The 12054-nt window shown below is 45.9% G+C and overlaps 1 protein-coding gene across 4 annotated transcripts in view; it reads left to right on the top strand.

The window, feature by feature from the left end:
• The first annotated feature begins 1214 nt into the window (after window positions 1–1214).
• The window catches only part of LOC125706037 (uncharacterized), a 129167-nt gene continuing 118327 nt past the window's right edge, over window positions 1215–12054 (top strand). For 2 of the 4 annotated variants that reach the window (XM_048972471.1, XM_048972470.1), the window contains exon 1: window positions 1215–1326. The gene's annotated coding sequence lies outside the window, so the exon portion shown is untranslated. Of the gene's footprint in view, window positions 1327–1358; window positions 1452–5892; window positions 6148–12054 lie in introns of those variants that run through there. The other 2 variants (XM_048972472.1, XM_048972469.1) reach the window with 2 other exon arrangements.

Below are 12054 nucleotides of genomic sequence, written 5' to 3'. Positions count from 1 at the left end.
AGTCACAGTATTGCCAGGTTTTTGTCAGTTTCATGTTGGAGGTCTAGCAGTGAAGTTTGGAATATGGAAGACGCACGGATTGGGTGGGGGTGCTCAAATTCACCATCCAAAGGCCCCAGTTGTCTTCCAGTTAGTAACAGGCTTAAAAGAGTAACACTAAATAGTATTATTATGGCAGGTTTATATAATAAGATCAATTGTTTGAAATGGTCAGATGAAAATCAGGGCTGACAAAGCAGGCAGTTGTCTGGGGCCCCTGAGCCGGGCCGATTACATCGTACATTGCAGTGACGAATCGGCTTTTTTTGTGTATCCTGTGTTTCTTAGTGAAGTGAAAATACAAGAATGCGTGCATTGAATTGTCTTTGTTGATATTTTTAATTTAGACTTAACGTTAAAATAATGGTCATAAATTTTGCCATGTCTGGTAGGGTTTGTTGGAGTACCTCATGGAGTTTTTATCCTTTGGCCCCCAGTGTCCCTAGAATGACCTTCTGCTCACAGACTGACCATATATGCGAAGATCTGGTAGAAATCGACAGTCTCGTTGCCTCAGAGGACAGACGTCCGTCCTCTTCCTCTTTCCCCCTTCATCCATGGCCTCGGGAACGGCCAGGTATACAGTGTGCACACGTATGTCACCCCCCTGGAAGACACCGCTAATGAGTGATATGTCTGAAGCTGCCCCTACCTTCAGAGATTATGAATCACCATTTCCACAGTCGCTTTCGTTCGTGCAGTTGCTAAGATACACGATATGGGGTTTGGTTTAAATAAAGAATTTTAAGTCATAAACAGGACGTTTATTTTGGTAAATCAGCAATTGCAAACAACCTGGGAGTAGTTTCCTGCCACTGTGTCTGCGTTGCAGTTTTTAGTGCCCCCCCCACCGTTCCAGCTCTATTTTGTGATAAGCAGAAAGCCAGGAGACCGTAATATCCCAGGAATGAAAGTGGCGTCTTGAATTTGCTCCATGCTACGTTAGTTAAGGGAAAGCAGAGTGGATGTGATGACAGGATACTTTGGGTGAAAATGAAAGACATTCCGCAGTTACATCTGCCATTCATCCCTTAGTATTAAATAACACACCAAATAGCCGCACATCAGCAGGGAGACACATCTGCACCGCGGGAAGTGAAAAATTAAAAGTGCTTGGCGAGTGGAGACGGGGTCCGTGCGGCTGGGGCTGCGCGATACGGCGGCGGGGCGGCGGGAGAACGCGAGGGGGCAGGGAGGGACGGAGGAGATCCGGCTCTGCGCAGCATCTGAGCCTCAACATTTCCACAAGTTTCACAGGCGTCTGCTTCACTTGTGATCTCTTCATTGGTAAGTCCCCCTCACACGGCAGAACGACCTAACGTCGTCTTTCCACCTGGCGTTTCTTTTTACAAAAGTAACCGGCGCCTTCGAAGAGGCAGCAGCGGGCTGCGGGCTTCGCAGCTGGCGAGCAGGTAGCGCTTTACTCTTTACTTCCGCTTGTGTTCAGTGCATCTGTAGCAGCAGAACTAAGAAATATTCCCATTTGCTTTCTTGTTGCGATTTAGTTTACGTTCAGTTTTCTTTTTTATGTATGGCTGTGGCACAGGTTACTTACTATTAGGCGCGCTTTGTTATTTTGTTATATTAAGTCAGATTATAGATACTGTATATTTAGATATAAAGATTTAATAGATGGTATATGTATTGCCGTTTGTGACACAGATTTATATAGTAAGTTACTGAAGAAATGTACATTATTTAGTAGACTCATTTTCACCAAAGCAGCTTGTACTTTTGAGTCGCTTAGAGCCACTATAGGACGCGTGTCATCCTTGCTAATCCTTTGTTTATCATTACATAATATCACATCGTTCCAAAATAGTCGAAATCCACCAATAACTATATTTACATAAATCAGAACTGTAATTACGGTATCTCTTATTCTTGGAGAAAAAAATCACAGGTTTGTGATCGATGAAGAAATAAGCAGGTGTGCATAGCACACATTTTGATTCGTTTTACAAGACAGCGAGTTTCATTGAAATGTGGGAAACTAGTGTGGTGGGGAAGGAGGGAGGCTAGAAAGGAAGTTGGAAGGGAGGGAAGATGAAGGATGAGAGGAGCGAGCGGCTCTGCTTTCGGGCGCATCCCGAAAGAGGATGAAGTCCAGCGGCCGGAATACCCGAACAGCGCTGAGTTACACGTTAAACAATAATACTGCGTACAAATATTTACTAGGGTGTATACAATATCTTGCTTAACTTGCCAAAGTAAAATGTGTATAAAGAGTTAATTCAATCATTCGAATGGCACAGTAAAGGGCTGTCAAAAACAGGTAATCTGGAAACAAGGTTTTGTACGAACTTTTTTTGGATGGGGTAAATTCAAATAATTGAGCTATTAAAAGGAGTATAGTGTGTATTGAGTGCATTGTTTAAAATGTTAGATATTAATACCACAAATGATGTACATTTCAGTACTGGATTACGGGTGTATTAGTCTGCTAGTAAGTGACCTGGAAATGACAGGTAAACCTTAAACCAGGCATTGTGAAGATTTATGTACCTTTCAGGATGCTGTGTGGTAGAGTTGTGACAGATCCAAACTTGTGATCAAAAATATAGGCGGCAATTCATATTCCCAAAAAAGAGCCTTGTAGTGTACTGTTGATCGAGGTATTTAACCCAAAGCTGTTGAAGGGCTCAGTATGGAGGGCTCAGTGTGGAGGGTTCAGTGTGGAGGGCTCAGTGTGAAGGTCTCAGTGTGAAGGGCTTAGTGTGGAGGGCTCAGTGTGGAGGGTTCAGCGTGGAGGGTTCAGCGTGGAGGGCTCAGTGTGGAGGACTCAGTGTGAAGGGCTTAGTGTGGAGGGCTCAGTGTGGAGGTCTCAGTGTGAAGGGCTTAGTGTGGAGGGCTCAGTGTGGAGAGCTAAGTTTGAAGTCCTCAGTGTGGAGGGCTCAGTATGGAGGGCTCAGTGTGATGGGCTCAGTGTGACGGGCTCAGTGTGAAGGTCTCAGTGTGAAGGGCTTAGTGTGGAGGTCTCAGTGTGGAGAGCTAAGTTTGAAGTCCTCAATGTGGAGGGCTCAGTATGGAGGGCTCAGTATGATGGGCTCAGTGTGACAGGCTCAGTGTGGAGGCTCAGTGTGGAGGTCTCAGTGTGAACGGCTTAGTGTGGAGGGCTAAGTTTGAAGGGCTCAGTGTGGAGGGCTCAGTGTGATGGGCTCAGTGTGACGGGCTCAGTGTGGAGGGCTCACTTTGAAGTGCTCAGTGTGGAGGGCTCAGTGTGAAGGGCTTGATGTGGAGGGCTCAGTGTGGTGGGCTCGGTGTGGTGGGCTCTGTTTGAAGAGCTCAGTGTGAAGGGCTCGGTGTGGAGGGCTTGATAGGGAGGGCTCAGTGTGAAGGGCTCGGTGTGGAGGGCTCAGTGTGCAGGGCTTGGTGTGGAGGGCTCAGTGTGAAGAGCTCAGTGTGAAGGGCTTGGTGTGGAGGGCTCAGTGTGAAGGGCTCACTGTGGAGGGCTTAGTGTTAAGGGCTTATTTTCGAGGGCTCAGTGCTTCTCTCCGGGTTTCACAGCGAGATATTTTCAAAATTTCTGTTAGATTGACACTGGGAGCAGGTGAAAAATAAGACTTATCATTTCAATAGCTAGTAAGTGACATCTTGTCTTTTTGAGTCCTGGAAATGGCTGAATGAGGCTGAGTGAGTCACCATGAAGGTGGCCATTGTGCAGGGAGGGGTCCATGCATCTGCATTCCACACCCCCACACAATATAGACACATTTGCAGATCTTATGATAAGGTCTGAATGGTCTCCCCCCATTATCTGCTGTACTCTTCCCGGGATGGGATTCGCGACATAAACCATTGAAAGGTGTGTGGATGTCGAAACTGATGTGCTTTTATTTGATGTGAATTCCCACTGCACTGCTCAGAATGACTACCAAGTGTGTCATGGTCCAGCTGCTCATGGAGGACTGCCTTGGTGACTCATCGGCTTGGTGAAAAATACAAGCAGTCTGATTACTTTTCGTTTTTTTGTTCGTCTTTACAGGCAATAAAGACTGTCCTCCTTGGGAAAGCGAAATAATGTTATTCTCTGTAACTTTATTTGGATCGACTTGCCCTGAATCTCTTACATGCATCATACTCTTAATCCAGAAGACCATCAAGTGGCACCAGAACCTGAATCTGGACCTTAGACCTGGGGCATAATGCTCCAATGGACTTAAAGAACCTTGACTATTTATAATAAAACCTCTCAATTACTTTAAAAGCTTTATTTTTACACTGAAGTGTCTCAAGGTCCCCTTGCAAGCGAAACGCTTTCACGCATGTTAGGCTGTTGTATTTTACAGCTGTGAACACCAGGGCTGTTGCTGTGACGTCTTGGCACCGTGTGGCTCAGCGGGCTTGGACGTCGTGCCTGTGATTGCACGCTTCAAATCGCAGGGTTGGCTGAGTGATGTCACCGTTGGGCCCCTGAGTGAGGCCCTTAAGCCCCAATGACTCCAGGGACTGTCTGACCTGCTCTCTCAGCTGTGTGTTGCTTTGGATAAAAGGGCCTGATAAATAAACAAAATGTAAATTTACACCAGTTTGAATCTCTGCAGACCTTGGACCTGTTTAGACAGTTCATTCTGGTTGGGAAAGGAGAATATGTACTCCATGGGAGAAATGCAATTGTTTGTTAACAAAATATGATGAAAGGAGGCTGGTTTTTCAAGGACGCTTTCAGCTGCCTTGGGAAACTTTGTTTTCTTCCACATATTTGTTATGGTTACAAATATGATTATAGTACAACCGTCATGCGTCATTAGGAGCCCAAAGATGTTTGATAAATATAAAAATCCAAATGCAGTTGAGCTGACAAGATATTAATGTAGGGGAGGTGCATGGTGCCTGATGTGTTAATTATCTGGCAGGCCGCCATGTTCCTCAGTGTGCATGTGGCTGATTCGATATAAGAGGGTGTGACACCTACGGGTAGCGTGTGCCTGTGGCTGATTGGATATGAGAGATTGTGGCACTTACGGGTAGCGTGTGCCTGTGGATGATTTGATATGAGAGGGTGTAACACCTACGGGTAGCGTGTGCCTGTGGCTGATTGGATATGAGAGGGTGTGACACCTACGGGTAGCGTGTGCCTGTGGATGATTGGATATGAGAGGGTGTGATACCTACGGGTAGCGTGTGCCTGTGGCTGATTGGATATGAGAGGGTGTGATTGGATAGTTCAAGCTGCCCATGTGAGGGTATGATTGGCATAATGTGCGAGAAGATATTAGTAGTAGTATTTTGACTAACCACAGAGTGCAAACAAAGCAGAATATTGTTAGCAGCAGAAGTCACAGAGTCCCTCTGTTAAAGCTCAACTGACATCTGTAATAGTAAATTCTGCACCACAGCTGAAGACATCAGAAACCTGGATGACTGACAGCTGGTGTTGTGACCTGAACTTCATCCCAGTCAAGGCAGTCTAAACACGCCTTTCTCCTGCAGATTACTGTTTCCACCAGAAGAAAGGTCACCTTACCAGTGGGTCGTTCCAGAACATTCTTAAACACCATCCTATCCTGATTTAGTAGAAGAATTGATTACTAGATGCTTTTTTTTTAAATTGGCCCAGTGTGACTTTAATCCTGCAGGTACTTGAACCGACAACTCTCCGTTTATAACAGTCTTTATTATTATTATCAAACAGTCACTGTGTCGCCCTTAAGGTCTGCTTATATGTCCTTTTTTAAATATACATTTATGTTTTTAGATTGAACTTTTTCTTGTTTTAACTGTTTCATAGGTTTGTTTTCTTGTAAAATCAATTATTTGTATAACATTTGTTTAAGCCAAGCAGTTGAAATACCAGTCCATCACCCAAAGCACTTTTACATATTGGATTATGAGTCAGTTAATTCCTCGCAGTAGACGGAGTGATATTTTTAACTTGACTTTTAAAAAAGTCAGGATGACATTCCGCCGCACTTATAAAATCAGCCATGTTTGTATTGCTTTTTAGAACTGAAATGACACAGATGGCATGAGCTTGTTACCACGGCAGCAGTGAGCTCTGGAGTGTGCCAGACGAGGAGTGAGACCGCTGGAGATTCCCCAGCGGATGAAGAGTGCAGTAACTCTCCTTTGTAAAGCTCTCCTTTGGCAGCACTGTCCTCCAGTATGGTGTGTGACTGGCTCCTTTGCTACTATTTTTCCACTTTTCTTGTCGTTTGCTCGGTCTGGGCAGTGCGTGCATTGGAAGCTGGTGGTGTGACCATGTATGCTGTGGTGTTGTGGTCCAGGATTTGGAGTCTTCCCCTGGCCGAGCACAGCACTCAGACATCTCTGACACATTCTCTAGTTGGCTAGAGCTGGGTCTTTAGTCTGGGTGGAAATGGGGTCCCTCTCCACATTGCCTGAGTTATGCTTAAGACCCAGGAAATCATGGACTAAGGGATGTTTATATATGCTTATATATGTGTGTCTGTTTACATTAAATATTATATACGGCTCAATAATACAGTGGGTCTTTACCAAATATTTTGCAGCTGTAGGGAGAGTCCCTGGATGTTGGCCATCTGTGTAGATCTGTAGATGTTCGATGTCTAAAGGTGTTTGAAGGTTAAAGGTGAAGGACTGATCATGCAATGCCCTCATTGAAGTGCCAGAATTTAGCCTCTCATTGTTAGCTTTCAGTAGCTAATTTAAGAATCCATGGGTCATTCTGAACTGGCATGAGATGCATTAATATGCTGCGTCCTTCATCTGTCTTACACTGCATTTACTCTTCACATTTTATCTTTCTCTCCCACCGCTTGCTCCCTGCTTCTTTGTCGACATCGCTCACCTTTCCTGCTGTCATCATGAGTAATGCATGATAATCAGTCTGGAAAATAACAGATGGTGCTTCACTGGAATACAGTATAGAGTAGAGCTTCATCAGTCATTGAAGGAGCCTGTGAATGGTGCTGAGGAGAGAAGCCGCCTCCTTTCCCTGGCACCCAGCAGAGCTTCTCCCTGGATACAGCTGAGGAGACCTGCATTTGGGCTGCTTCTACAGGGAGTCACTAGTAGGCCTTAGCAAGGCTCCTCCCAGCCGCAACCTGCCATGCCTGAAGCTCGTCTAAGTTAGGTGCTGCTCTGTGTATCAGTCTGCCAGCTTGCCTTGGTTCCTTGTTCTTCGTCTGATGTATATTTGGTTTCTTGCTCTATATTTCGTGTATCTACTTCTGCCCATGTTTTGGATTCCTCAGTTGGGTCGCAGTTTTGGTTCGCTTTACTTTGTTAAGTTTCTATCGGCTTTTTCCCGCTCCCACCCTCGGACTGTGAGCCTGGGAATGAACCTCCTTGCACTTGTCCAGTCGTTTGAAGGGAGCCGTTCTGAAGTAGAGAGGCTGCACCTTTTATTGTGTAGTTTCACGGTAATTAAACTTGGAATTTTCAGGTGTGAAAAGTTATTTTCTTCCTGGCTGACTCAAACAAAATAAAGAGATACTTAGGGTCAGCTGTTTCAGTACTTCAGCAAGCAGTCAGGACTGATTTGGGCCAGATGTGTGCAATAGTGAGTGGGATTTGTAGACTCCCCCTCGCCTCAGCTGAGGTGCCTGTCTGTGACTCCACCACCAGAAATACTCTGAGCGGTAAGCCAGTGTTTCCAAAGACCAACACAAACGCATGCCTCAAGTTTGTCAGAAACCACCTGTGTGATCCTCCAGAGTTCTGGAAGAGATGAGTCAAAACCTGGACTTCGTTGGCTGTGGACCCTGCTGCGTCTGGTGAAAAGCAAACCCCCCATTCCGTAAGAGAACAGCCCAAGTTTGAAGATGTTGGTAGTGTCCAGGAGTTTCTGGAGTGTCATAGAGTTTCTGCCCTGTATTAGAACCTAGAATGACTTACATTGTTAGAGAATTTCGCTTTATTGCAGAAAATTTGCTAATGTTGCCTTAGATTGTATATTTGATAAGTAAAACCAAGTTTGCCTTTTTAATCTAATATCTGGTTTTGGTTGAAGAATAGTTATACTGATGCGGAAGATGTGACAGGGCACAGATGCATTTTCGCGTTACATTTGCTTCATGTGTCCTTTTTTTAAAAGACGATAATGGTAAAAATTTTAAACCTCCAGATGTACACCAGACGTTGTCACTGAGCATGCTCTGTTAGCTCGTTCTGAGGGAAGCGGGCTGAGGGGGCGTCGGCATCATACTTTAAAAAGGTACTCAGTGTGGGTAGACATGCCTCTGGCTGAACTTAATTCGGCCTTTTTATTTGAAAACCTAGTGAGGGCCATTGAATAATTTCTTCTTAATGTCTCTCAGGTTGGGGAAGACGGCCATAGTAATGAAGCTTTATTGGAAAACCCTGCTCTTATGACTCGGTCTCGTGGAACTTGGAAAAGCTGCAATCATTTCTTCTTGTTTGCCGGAGAGCAGGCTTTATGGCTGCTGTCGGTCCATATGCCACAAAGCTTTCCATGGAGGGCTAGCCACAGCAGCAGCTCCAGAATGGTTGACATCAGTGGAAACTGAAATGGAGAAGGAGGTTTTTTCTTCTTTTGTTTGTGAATAAAGTTCATTTGAGTGCTGGGACTTTACTCTAAGTCTCCAGCATCTTCTGTACTGCAGGCCTTGAAACCATGGTCAGGCTGTCCGTGTCTCCACCTTCCCAGGGCCGTGGCACATCTGCGTCCGTTTTAGAGTTGCGTGGCTCAGGCCAGCCAAGCTGTCCTTTGGCACATGTGTCTTGGCCTCTTCTCCAGGGTGCAAACGACCCAGGTGCAGGCTGAGCAACACACTTTAGGCACTTCCAAAGTCTGTGGTGTGTACTTGGAACAAGCACACCGAATTTAGCTGCAATGTCTTCCATATGGAGTGGTTTTGTCTTTACCACCATCGACATGTCCTCTGGATTGTTTCGCGGCTCCCGTCACACTCGACGGGCCCCGTACATTGGGAACATGCCCTATGCATTAAGCCCCCATTTGTTTGGTTTTATGACGTAGTCTGATTGCTGCCAAGAAAACGTAAACAGACATGCATTGTGGGGAATTTTAAGGGAATTTAATTGTAATCATCAGTAGTATTTCAGCATGCGCTGTGCTACAGGAATAAAATGAATGTGAGGCTTTCGCCTGGTTATTTTTATAGATATATTTCATTGAGCTCTTTGAAAGAAATGTGTGAAGGGTGACTCATCACTGTGGTTTTACTGGGAACGTGAGGAACTTTTAAATCATATCTAGTGCCGACGTAAATGTCAATGTAAATGTTGCTGTTATTTGTACAAATGTGGAAAGCGGGGATCATCATGCCTGGAGCATTGCGGGTACTCTGTCTGTCATGTGGACATTGCAGGTACTCTGTCTGTCCTATGGACATTGCGGGTACTCTGTCACGTGGACATTGCGGGTACTCTGTCACGTGGACATTGTGGGTACTCTGTCTGTCATATGGACATTGCAGGTACTCTGTCTGTCCTATGGACATTGCGGGTACTTTGTCACGTGGATATTGCGGGTAGTCTGTCTGCCATGTGGACATTGCGGGTAGTCTGTCACGTGGACATTGCGGGTACTCTGTCTGTCATATGGACATTGCGGGTACTCTGTCTGTCATATGGACATTGCGGGTACTCTGTCTGTCATATGGAGATTGCGGGTAGTCTGTCTGTCATATGGACATTGTGGGTAGTCTGTTTGTTACGTGGACATTGCGGGTACTCTGTCACGTGGATATTGCGGGTAGTCTGTCTGTCATGTGGACATTGCGGGTACTCTGTCACGTGGACATTGCGGGTACTCTGTCACGTGGATATTGCGGGTAGTCTGTCTGTCATATGGACATTGCGGGTACTCTGTCACGTGGACATTGCGGGTAGTTTGTCTGTCATGTGGACATTGCGGGTAGTCTGTCTGTCGTGGACATTGCGGGTACTCTGTCACGTGGACATTGCGGGTACTCTGTCTGTCACGTGGACATTGTGGGTGCTCTGTCTGTCACATGGACATTGCAGGTAGTCTGTCTGTCACGTGGACATTGTGGGTAGTCTGTCTGTCACATGGACATTGCGGGTAGTCTGTCTGTCATGTGGACATTGCGGGTAGTCTGTCTGTCACATGGACATTGCGGGTAGTCTGTCTGTCATGTGGACATTGCGGGTACTATCTATCACACTGGGAAGATATTGTAGTCCACAGGCAGATGGGGGATGCAGGGTTTCTTTAGCTGTTTTCTTTCCTCTTTTTTAATTAACTATGAGAACATTCTTTCCGCCACTGTCACTGTCGGTAATCTACGCAGCATACTTTCCGCTTGCATTCAGACATTTTTTCTGTATTTCGGAAGTGGGATCATAAATATGGTGCTCCATCAAACATGGTGCGGTGTTTCCCTGTCGGTATACAGCTGTAGGTTGTATGCCTCGAGGTTATTCATTTAATAGGGCTTTTCTCTTTGATCACCAGCTACCAATTAGCAGGATCCTTATGTATCTGATCTCTCGGATTGGCTGGTCCTTTGGATTGGTCAGATGCTCAGAATGTCTGTGAAATGCCTTTGCAGAAAGTCAGGAGTTTGAAGCCATGTTGAGTTAGAACTTTACAATGGGAACTGCCTCCCAACTGCTCATCCCCCTTCCTGGTGGGGGTGGTTCGTGGCTCAGTGGGTTGAGAAATTGTGCCTGTGATCATAAGGTCATTGGCTCAAATCCCAAAGTCGTCAGAGTGATGTCACCATCAAGCCACTGAGTAAGGACCTTAACCCCCATTTGCTTTGGGGATTGTCTGACCCCACTTTCTCAATTGTATGTTGCCTTGGATAAAAGCATCTGGTAAATAAATAAAATGTAATGGATACGGGTGACACACTGCTGTCTGCCAGCGTGTTTGAATGAGGTGACGTGATGCAGTCGTTCCAGCAGTGGCAGCTCTGCTATATCAGGACTTTCAGCCCAGAAGGAATGAAGACAGCCCTGATTTCTGAGTGACTTGGGCCTGTATACACATTAAGCAGCCTCAGTAAACCTGCCTGTTCGATGCCGTACTGGCTTGCGGTAACACAAGCATTCCTGCTGAAACGGGCATGCTAACACGATTTTGGAGATTTTGGAGTTTGTCTGTGGGAATCTTTGCTCATTCATCCAGAAGAGAATCTGTGAGGTCAGGCACTGATGTTGGATGTGAAGGCCTGGCTCATCTCCATTCTAGTTCATCCAAAAGGTGTTTGATGGGGTTGAGGTCAGGGTTCTGTTCAGGCCAGTCAAGGTCTTCCACCCCAAACTCTCAGTCTTTATGAACCTTCATGTGCACTGGGGCACAGTCATGCTGGAACAGAAGAGGGCCTTCCCCAAACTGTTCCCTCTGGCAATGGGTCTGAATGAAGCACCTGAATTCAGTGACTGAGAGGTGTGTCCTAATACTTCTGTCCATATCTCGGGGCCTGGGGCCTGTTTGTATGGCATGTCTATAAATGACTGCCTCTGCGTGGTGATTATAGAAACAGGAGCGGAGTCTCTCGTTACCCTACTGTCTCCAAATCCCTCCAAATAGAACTGCAGCCATGCAGTCCACCCCCTGGATGGTGGCCCCCTACCTAGGCTACCAGCGCTGCCCAAATGGGGGTTTTCGCTTACCTGGCATGTTCCGGTCTTCATAATGATTGCTTCCTGCGTGTTTACTGGGCTTTTCTTTTCATTGACATTTCTCACTGGAGTTCGGCATCCCTCTGCCACTGTGGTCCCAGTCCATACAGCTGTAATTCTCACACATACAAGATTAATGTGTGTTATTGCCCTTCTTCCCACCCCCTGCTGGTGGGAGCAGGTGCTGCCGCAGGTGGGAGACCTGTTACATAGAAGGGATCTTTTCGCTTGGGCCAAGTTGTCAGGAAAATATCAAATCTTTTACAGTGGTTCAGTTAATTAGCAAGGTTTCAGTTAATATTGATATTTGAAACATGTCGCCCGGCTGAATGAACACGACCTGCGTAAAAGCACATCACTTTTTTGCACCAAGGGTAAGTCAAAATAAACGTCTGGTTTATTGTAAGATTGTGAAAACTTTTGGATGACCTCGGTTCTCATGTTCCCCCCCCC

Source organism: Brienomyrus brachyistius, chromosome 13, assembly GCF_023856365.1.
Source record: "Brienomyrus brachyistius isolate T26 chromosome 13, BBRACH_0.4, whole genome shotgun sequence".
Lineage (NCBI taxonomy): Eukaryota > Metazoa > Chordata > Actinopteri > Osteoglossiformes > Mormyridae > Brienomyrus > Brienomyrus brachyistius.
This window is presented reverse-complemented; position numbering and strand designations above follow the sequence as displayed.